This window comes from Canis lupus, chromosome 13 (genome assembly GCF_011100685.1).
Source record: "Canis lupus familiaris isolate Mischka breed German Shepherd chromosome 13, alternate assembly UU_Cfam_GSD_1.0, whole genome shotgun sequence".
NCBI classification, from domain to species: domain Eukaryota; kingdom Metazoa; phylum Chordata; class Mammalia; order Carnivora; family Canidae; genus Canis; species Canis lupus.
Window position 1 is genome coordinate 42,866,545 of NC_049234.1, and position 10,902 is coordinate 42,877,446.

Consider the following 10,902-nt stretch of genomic DNA (forward strand, 5'->3'; position numbering starts at 1 on the left):
TGGTCATTATGGATTCCCTATAAAGATCTTAATTTTGAACCTCATGTATTTATCTGATCATTTATTTTTAACTCATTTTATTAATCATGAAGTTGAAATTCAGAAAAATAAGATGAGTGGCCTCAGGTAACTGAGCATAAATGGTAAACCTGGAACCCTGGGGTATCCTTATAGTAAATGTATATGTGGGTGCTTCTCCTCTCTTATTTGTAAGAATTAAAGGGACAAGGAACAAGTAAAGTATTATACCACCTTTGTTATTTATTCAACAAGTTTTCAATGAGTGTATCTAGCATCAGATCATGTGATAAATATTGACATTAAAAAGTAAATCATAATCCAAAATACAAACGTTGAAGGTTTTTTTTTTTAGAGTGACAAGCATATAAAAAATATAGAAAATGTCATTGCAGAAGTATGTGCCAGCTATGTGTAGGAAATACCACCATGGAAATATGTGCCAAGTGCAATGAAAGTATAGTGGATGCATAAGCATGTCAACCTGGGGAGTCAGGGAAGGCTTCATAGAAGTGGTGATCTATGAAGAAGATTTCACTAGATTGAAGAAGAAGAAGAGGAACCAAGTCACAAATCAGGTGGCACTGGAGAGGAATAGCCTCTAAGCAGCAACCACAGTGCTCCGAAGAGGTAGTCCCTAAAGCTGGGACACAAGCTTATTGTGGAATTATAAGTGATTCAAATGAGATTAAAATATATGGAGTAGTGAAAAGAACATTAGACTGAAAAAGAGAAAACTTAGTTTCCAGTACTGACTTTCCTTTATAAGCAGTTATCATGAGTCTTTTCTGTGCTAGACCCTGTACTACTTGCAGAGCTTGTGGGTGATTAGCCAAGACAGATAAAAACCCGGCCCCAATGGAGCTGGTAGTCTAGCAGATAAAGATACGTCTTTAAAAATATTTTAAAAATAAAAATAAAGATAAAAATAAAAATATCCTAGTTGCTACGTGGTGTCTGGGAAGGGGGTGGGCATGTGCAGGGACCTAAGGCAGCAGGCGGGAGACATCAGCGACATTAAAGTTCTGACCTCTAATCTGTGGGAGTCAGATTGAAGGGGAAGCTGGACGCCCCTTGAGAGCAGGAGGGCAGCACTTCCAAAGCCCAGAGGCGCGCAAGAGCATGCTGAGGTCAGAACAGGTGCGTAATAGCCCTTGAGGAGAGATGAGAAGAGTTCAAGCAGAAAATCAGAAGGGGTCAGATGAGTCACAGACTTGTAATGGGATTAAAGGTTATTTTAAGGCGATGGTAAAGCCTAGAGATTGGATGACATGACTGTGAAGAACGGATTTTGGAATGATCACTCATTTATCAGCGTGGAGAGTGGGTTGAAAAAGGCAAATCTAGAGACGATGATGTACTTCAACAGGTGTTGGAGTGGACAAGGGAAGCCATGGTGACAGTTTCAGGTCACTAGGGTCACAGAAGCAGAGAATCCAATTTCATGTAAGCTCCCTGAGCCTCAGATTCACCCTCCAGCAAATAGAAATGTTGGAGTGGATGGACTCCCGTTAGCTTTCCAATGGAAAAAAATCACCCCGGAGTGGTCAGCTCATGCACTGCAATGAAAGGAGCATCTCACCCCCACCAGGGGCGTTCAGGGAGCCGTGCGGAGGAAATTGGACTTCCCACCCAGCTGCGAGGGACGGGGCTGTGTTTGAAAGAAAGAGAAAAAAGCAGCCACAAGAGAGAGGAAAGCTAATAAAGTGGGATGTCTGCTGGGAGCTGCTTCACACAGGCTCATTTGTGAAGATTCCTAGGGGAGATTGACAAACTAGAACAGTGTGAAGTTTTTATCAGGAAACCCCAAACCACATGAAACCCGCCTCTTCCAGTTCATGCACCAATGTCACACCCAAGTGCATTCATTCCGATTTGGGGAATGTCCTCCCCTTAGCCCAGGTAACCTTTCATCCAAGCAAAAAGAGGCCTGTTAGCCTGTCCTGAGAGGGTGCTCTCTCTCTCCCGGATGGGTGTCCAAGTCCCCACTCCGTGCACTTGCAGGCCACAAGGAGTGGACACCTAATGCTTTTCTGTGTCCCCACATGGAAAATCAGAGCCAGCTTTAATAATTCCTGGAAGACTAACCAGGTTCTTGCCATTCATCATAGGAATGAAGAACTGGGTGAGAGTCCTCGCCTAGCCTTCCCGTTCTTACCCAGTACCCCCAGCTCTGTCGCTGACCTCCCCATAACTTAGGGCCTTTCCCACCAGGGGCCCCATATGCTTTTCTTTCCACCTGGTTGTCAGAATTGCTTCAGTCTGGTCATCGCCTGGCCCACCTCCTGCTCTGAGGTGTCCCCTCTGCATTTTGCCCTAGTCCTCCTGAGCGGTGTTATGACCAGCTATGTAAAACCTTACCCTTCAAAGGCCCTTTAAGAATGGATAAGAAAGATGTGGTCTATGTATACAATGGAATATTCCTCAGCCATTAGAAACGACAAATACCCACCATTTGCTTCGACATGGATGGAACTGGAGGGTATTATGCTGAGTGAAATAAGTCAATCGGAGAAGGACAAACATTATATGGTCTCATTCATTTGGGGAATATAAAAAATAGTGAAAGGGAATAAAGGGGAAAGGAGAAAAAATGAGTGGGGAATATCAGAAAGGGAGACAGAACATAGAAGACTCCTAACTCTGGGAAACGAACTAGGGGTGGTGGAAGGGGAGGTGGGCAGGGGGTGGGGGTGACTGGGTGATGAGCACTGAGGGGGACACTTGATGGGATGAGCACTGGGTGTTATTCTATATGTTGGCAAATTGAACATCAATAAAAAATAAATTTATAAAAAAAATAAAAATAAATAAAAATAAAAATGGTTACAACTACAAAAAAAAAAAAAAAAAAAGAATCGGATAATCCAACAGCTTCATCTTCTGCTCTACCAGCCGCGTTGGAAGGCCACGGCATCCTCTGCCTTCTAACCCTCTTCTGAATCAGGACTGAATACATAGAGAAAGGATGCTACGTGCTGAGTCATGCAGCTGAATGAGGCTCCTTCCTTCTGTTGCCACAGGGGCATCCTCTTTGCCATCATTCTGAATTTAATATAAGAAAATAAAATGGTATTTCTGTTCCTGGAATTTTCCAATTCACACATTAGTGTTTTTTCCTGAATGTTATTCTTGCCCCTATCTTCACCTGGTGGTTAAGGCGAAGTTCTTGATGAAAATTAATTCAGAAAACCATTAGTGTTTATAGATACTAGAGGTAGTATTAATCTATTTATTCCCTACATCACATAAAGCTTCATTCATTATATTTTTTTCATTCATTATTTTTTTAGGGATCGTCTATATCTCATTACATGCCTCTCTTCTTTTTATACTGTAAGCATCTTGATGGCAGGACCCATGTATTCTTCATTTTTGTATTCTAAACCTCTGCAATTGTATCCATGAAATAGCGCTGAGTGAACATCTGCAGAGTGAATAAAAAATTTGGTTTTGAACTGAAGAGTGAGTGTCACCTATATTAGATAAAGGCAGTATAAAAATCTTGCAAACACATCCGTCAGTGAATTTCATTAAGATATCTTAACTTTAGGGCTTTGGTGCTTATTGAGGCTTGAGAGAAATTTGAAAAAATAATTTATGCATCTTTCGCAGGTTTCCAATTTCTTTATATAAAACCAGGAGAGAAAGAGCAAAAGAAGCTAGATCATCTACATTGTGAATTCTCTCATTTATTAAAATTGTTATGCAGTTTTAAGAAATAGTGGCTTGAACTGATGCATTATTTCTACCAAAAGAAATGACATGTCTATTTAGGGTGTGCAAAGAATTTCTTTGAGTTTTAATTCGTATAAAATAACTGTGAGTATAGTCTTTAGCAAAAAATTGTATCACATAAATAAACTTCAATTTCTACAATCCCAACTACTCCATATTCACTCAAGGCTGACGTAAATTTTTCAACACCAGGGGTAGATGTGCAGTGAATGGAGCTCTCATACCCAGGGTAACATTTCTCGTATTGTAATTGCAAGTCTTCTTACTCTTAAATCATTGCTGTTACGTAAGAAAAGGCAAGTTCTGGAGGACTGAAGAAGCTCAATTTATCTGTTTCCTGGATTTGGTGTTAAAAAGAGGCCTTGTATTAATGATCATTAAGTCATTGACTAGGACCGCCTAACACATTCTGAACCATCTCACCAATAAGCTGTAATCCAGCGGTGGTAAAGAGCCTCAGCAGCAGACTCTGGATACATTTGCCTTTGGGGCTTGCCCAAAAAATATCCTTGGATGTCTCCTTTCACAAGGCAATACAGAATCCTTGTGAACTGATCGCACGTGTGAAAATAGTATGTTCCCTCTAGCTTTGTTACTGCTGCCTAAGGACCCCCCATTGACAAACTGGGGAAACTCTTTCTGTAGAAGTGATCTAGAAGAGCGTTCTTAAAATGTTTTCTGTATAATACTCATATGATTAGATTTTCCATTTTCAAAAGGGGAAAAGGATTCTGTGATCAAATAGTTTAGGGAACCTGATTAGACAAGGTTCCTCTACTGATGGATTTCTTAGGAGTTTAAAATGCTGTTAGGCATTAGCCATCTCATGAAAGGAAATAGAGAACACAGTGTTTTCCAAACTTAATGACTATAAAATCTTTATTCAACTTTTAAGCATCTTGTGGGAATAGTGTTCTGTTCAAAACACTTGCGGAAGTTGAATTCGTGTCAATGGGAATGGAAATGAAAAGAACAGTCCATTAGTTGAGAAAACCGAAATGAGTTCAAAAGCTAAAGGCTTCTTGAGAGAAATAAAATTCATTCAAGTGGCAAAAAAAAAAAAAAAAAAAAATCATTACTTTATGCAATAATGCCAACACCATAGAGTAAGATTTTTTTTCTTTCTCCGTTCTGTATTTGCCTTTTCTTCCATAGTAAGAATCTCAGCTCCCAACAATACCATCGTATTTGCTCTTTTGCTCAGTCCTGTAATAATACAACATGGTTTGATTCCTATTTCTATATTCTGAAAAGATATAGTAGCAATGGAAGTGGTCACAGTGAGCACACCTCCCAGCTTGTCTCGTAAATACCGTTTCTCATTGAAAGCGAAACAGGAGTCCTTAGAGTAATGGCTGATTACATGATGATTCCGGAATATCTTACTGATCCAGAAAGTATGCAATCACCCGAAAATGAGGGTTTCTTGTACAAATGACACAAGAACCAGCTTGACAAATTTCCCACTGACCAAAGCCGGGAAAGTAAATTTTCAAAATAAATAATGACTGCTATGGATTAAAATACAATGAGTATTTTTTTAAAGTATTGCAAAGTGCAGAGATGTACAGCAGGACAAGCTATATATACATTATATATATACATTATACATATATATATATAAAATACACACACACATATAGTTGACCCTTGAACCTTTGAACTGGACAGTGCACTTATGCACAGATTTTTAAAAATATAAATATAGTACAGTACTTGTTTAGACAGCAAGCTCAGAGGCATGCTCACTGTGACTGTAATTCCATTGCTTCTGTATCCTTTCATAATACAGAAGTGGGACAGCATGTCTGGCTGGCTCAGTCTGTAGAGCATGTGACTCTTGATCTCAGGGTCATGAGTTCCCTACTTTAAAAAAAAGAGAGAAGACGGAGTATAGAAATAAGAATTATGTCACATGTATTGTAGGACTGAGCAAATGAGTAAAAACATTGCTATTGTTGGGAGCCAGAGTTCTCTGTATGGAAGAAAAGACAAATAAATACAGAATGGGGAAAAGAAAAACCTTATTACTATGTTTTCTTGGCACTATCAGCATAAAGGAATAATTTTTTTCATTGTAATATATTTTCTCTTTGTATGATTTTCTTAATAATATTTTTTCCCCAGCTTACTTTCTTGTAGCAACACATATAACATACAAAAGATGGGTTAATTCAATTTGCTATTAGCAAAGCTTCAGGTTGACAGTAGGCTAGTAGTAGGTAAGGTTTTGGGGAGTCAAAAGTCTTATGCAAATTTTTTACTTCATGGGTGGACGGGGGCTTGGCATCCCTAATTCCTGTGCTGCTAAAGGATCAGATATAACTCAAGTTACACAAGGAATATTTTCTTATAAAATTAAAAATAATTGAGAAGAATTCCATTTATATTATATACTGTATGCAAAATATTTTGAGTAAGTGACTCACTCCTTTATAGTTTTCTAAATGATTAGTTTGCCATTACCCAAGGATGCTGGGAAAATAAATGAGATTTGATCAATGAAAACAAAGGCCACAACAAGCACAAAAGAATTCATGAATCACATATTAACACTAAAGACCTACCAAACAAATAAACTCAGAAAGAAGGGAAAGCTTTTTATAGTAGAATGCCAACTAATCATTGCCAAAAGAATGATGCAGTCAGAACAATCACTATTGTGCAACCAATATAGTAAGAATAAATTCACGGGGGGCCTGGGAGGCTCAGTCAGTTAAGTGTCTGACTCTGGATTTTGGGTCAGGTCATGATCCCAGGGTAGCGAGCTCCAGTTGGCATCAGGTCCCCTGATGGGCATGGAGCTTAAGATTCTCTCCCCCCCCGCCACCCCAAGCTCATTCTCTCTCTCTCTCTCTCTCTCTCTCTGTCTCTCCAAGGGAAAAAAAATGCATTCAGGGCAGGACAGGATGATTTTTCATACAGTGTTTTTCTACATTACCTTTGGCTTAATTCTTTGTAAGTAAAAGCGATACTCATATCGATGGTGGCCAAGTGTAGTCCACACAAATATAAAAGAATGAGGTCTTATGGAAAAGGTACATTAAAAGTCTGGATGCAATGCTGATGACTTTCTTTTTTTTCCAAAACTATTCTGAATTTCATGGTGAAACTTAGAATTTTTAGCAATATTTTGACCAATTACCTAAATCAAATCATTTACTCTCCACGTCTGTCTCTAATCTTAAGAATCATTAACTCTTTTCTTGATGAATTCTGATATACTACATGTTCTTTCTCAATTTTTGTTTTTGATACAAACTTTTGTTTTATTTTTAATGTTTACTAACAGTAAAGTATGAGATTGAGTATTTTACCTATAGATTCTATTTTTATTTCTCTATAGTTTTTTGTTTAGGTATTTCCTTGCTAACCACCTGATGTATAGTACCTTTCCTCTACATTAAAAAAAAAATTGTTATATTTGTTAAATTGGTAAAAATTAAGGAAACAGGAAGCAATAAGGAAACCTATCAGAAATAATATTAATCTTATAAGAAAAATTTTAACAGCTTCCTGAATTTATCGATCACTCTTCCCAAGTTGAACATATTTTTATAATACTAACTAAAAGCATCATAATAATTTTCACATTCTAAAGTAATTAATGACATGTCCTCTGACTTGATCATAATAACTAACAAAATTGTAAATTTTTATGATTAAGGGGCATTGTTTTATTCTTTTTTATATCTCTTGTTTCCTTCTTAGTTTCTGGGAAAGTGCAAATATGCACCATGGGCTTAGGAGATAATTTTCTGTTGTTGTTGTTCGTTAATATTTTATTTATTTACTTGAGAGAAAAAGAACAAGCAGGGGGAACAGCAGAGAAAGAGAGAAGCAGGCAACTTCCTGAGTAGGGAGCCGGATGCAGGGCTTGATCCCAGGGATCCGTGGGATCATGATCTGAGCCGAAGACAGACGCTTAACGACTGAGCCACCCGGGAGCCCCAAGGACATGATTTTGACTTGAGATTAAAAGATAAAAGTTAGTTATAGAAACAGAAAGTCACTTGGTAATTTTTTTATATAATTCAAATGTTGGTGTAGGCAGGTATCCTGTCATAATGAACATCTGTTTCATCACTACTTAAAAATCTAATTTGAGATATCTTTCTATGCTACAGTCATAAACTGACAAGTAGGGAAAAAAAAACCCTTATTTCGGTATGGATAGTTTATTAAAATTGCTAGATCATTCTTTGATTTACTAGATCTTTTTCTTCTCTGGACTTGGGAAGTCAGACCTCAAGGTATTTAAAAATAGATCTCTATAACTATAACTAGAACATGTGTTATAAAAAAATCTAACCTAGATGTTCTAACATCTAACTTCATATTCTTGTGGATCATAATAACCAATACCATGTGACAATCATTGTTAAAACTCATCACTGCTTTGAAGAATGGAAAATCTGGCTATTGAAGAAAACACAAACATTTTCTATTAGTATATGCATATTCAAAGTCTACTGGATATAAATTTAGTCCTCCTTGGGAAAAAGAAGTAAATAAGTGTAAGTAGCTCTGCTCTGTTCTTCATGATTTAAGAATTACAGCAGATACTGTGTAAGTTTAGTTTCTTGAAATATGAATGTATCCATCTTGCAAAAGATGTAGGTAGAAGAAAATTATGTCAATTAGCTTGGCAAGAGACTGCAGGAACAAATTGGTCTTCTTTTAAATGGCCCCAAAGCAATTTCTTGCAAGAGAGACATAAATGTTAATATCAAATTTTCACTGATGTGGAATTAAGAAATGCTAGCTGAATTGCTGAAGAATCAGAATCTTTGGAAAATTGGTTAAAGACAATCAACTTCTACAAAAATCATAAAATATTAAGTCATTCTAAATGGTGTTGACACAAAAGGATAGTTTATCAGGGCCTGCATTTTTTATTAGATCACAATTATGATTAGATTGAACATTTCACATTCTGAAAGAAGACAAGGGCAGGAGCTATGCTTTATTTTTCTTGACATATAGGTGGCTAACCTAGATCCTGATATATCTAGAGGGAACAAAGTAAAAGTTTTCTGACTATATAAATGGTTAAATGAATGGCAAAATGAATGACAATGTTTGAGTTTGTTTTGATTGAACACAATATCTCACAAATTACTTTTTCCCCTATAATAATTTTTTTTTACATAATGGTAAACTCTAGCCCCATAGATTGACTTGTTAAGAATATTAGAAAGGGCTTCACCTTTATTAAAATGAGTACTGAAAGAACATACCTTTGAAAGGATTTGTTGAACACCAGTTATGGTTTGTAACACAATAGTTTTACCCATTAAAAATCCTATGTGTAAAAAAAAAAAAAAAACGTAACCTTGGTAACACTTTAATAGAATATTTAGAGAAAACAATCAGGGAATTGTCATTTGATTTACTCCACAGTTGTCACCAAAAGTCATGGAAAAAAGTCAAGCAGAGTGAGGCGTAATCAATTGCAGTGCGGAGGGGAAAGAGAGGCTGTTATATGGGTTAGGGAAGACCTCTTTGATCAGGTGATATTTGAACAGAGACCTGAAGAACATGAGGAGGCTAATCATGAAGATGTCAGAAGGGGGACTTTTTAGGCAGAAGAAACAAGTACGAAGTGTGGCCTGGAGTGTGGATGTTGTATTTGAGCAGATAGCAAGGGACCTAGTGCAGCTGAGCTGGGAAGAATGACGAAGGGAGTAGAAGTAGATAAAGTCTAGGAGGTATTACCAGGTCAATCCATGTAACCTCATAGCCCATTTTAGGAATTTTGGATTTTTACTTGAAAGAGATGGGAAGCCATTAAAACATTTCAAGCAGAGACTACAATGATTTGTACTTACATTTTAAAGGGCTCACTCTGACTGTGGGGTGGAGAATAGTAGAGGAGGCAAACAAAGAGTACATTCAATCCAGGCAAGATATGATGGTGACTTGTCACTGTGGAGAGAGCTTTGGAAGTACTAGAAGTAGCCATAACTTGACAAGTCTTTAAGAAGAACCAACAAGATTTGCGCTCAAGTTAAAATCTGGTCAGGCACAAACCCAAGGTATTTAGCTTGAGCAACTAACCAGAAGGATGCAGTTCTCTTTTATTAGCAATGAGAAGACTAAAGGAAGAGCACGTTTAAGGAGATGGAAATCAAGAACTTGGGGCAAGATTATGAGGTCTGTTGGAGAGCCAAGCTTGAAAGATGATAATTTGATAGCTGAGTACAGAGTTCAAGGATGAGATTTGAACTGGGGAGCCATCAGCGTTTAAGCAGTGTTTCCTGGATGAAATCCCTCAGGAAGTGAGTGACGTAGTAAGGAAAATAAGATCTAAGTACAAATTACTCTAAAACTCTAAAAACAGAACATAAGATTAAAGTCCCTTCATCAGATCTACCAAGCCCCACACTTGCAACAATTGAAAAATAAAGATATGTCCTAAAAATAAAAGAATCATTTGTTGTTTGCACTCATTATGAATAGTCATTTATTTTATTTTATTTTTTTAGAATTAGAAAGAAATGGAATAAAAGAATCATTTGTTGTTTGCACTCATTATGAATTGTCATTTTATTTATTTATTTATTTATTTATTTATTTATTTATTTATTTTAGAATTAGAAAGAAATGGAATATATCTTGCCTCCATAGAGAGAAAGAGAGAAATATGGGTGAGGAGTCTGGCTTCTGTGTCCAAACCTATGTGTAATGTTTCCAGGCCCAACTATGGGCAATTTCAAAGGCTTTATGTGGCAGGACTTATGTGGAAAGCTGCTGTCCCTATACCAGATTTGGGGCACAGCCACCACATCACAGCTTCTGGTGGCGGAGTTGAAGTCAAGAGTTCAGGGCCCACTGGCTGGTCATGCTCATCTCATATTTGCATGCCTATCTCTAGGACCTTCTTTCCTTGTCTATATCTTGAGGTCTTGGGCAGAGGCCCTCCAGTGCCTATGCTGAGGCCTCCTTATAGGGGAAGGAGGAAGAAAACCTATTGGCACTTTCACTCAGGCCAACCCAGTACTTTTCCACTTCTAATCTCTCTCTTCGGTTTCCTCCCAACCCCAAAGTCCATAAAACTGCCCATGTCTTTTGTTCAGGGCTTCCTCAACAGTGAGCCAACCCAACCCCTACGTGTTTGTCCATTCACCTGACACTGGACTGGTG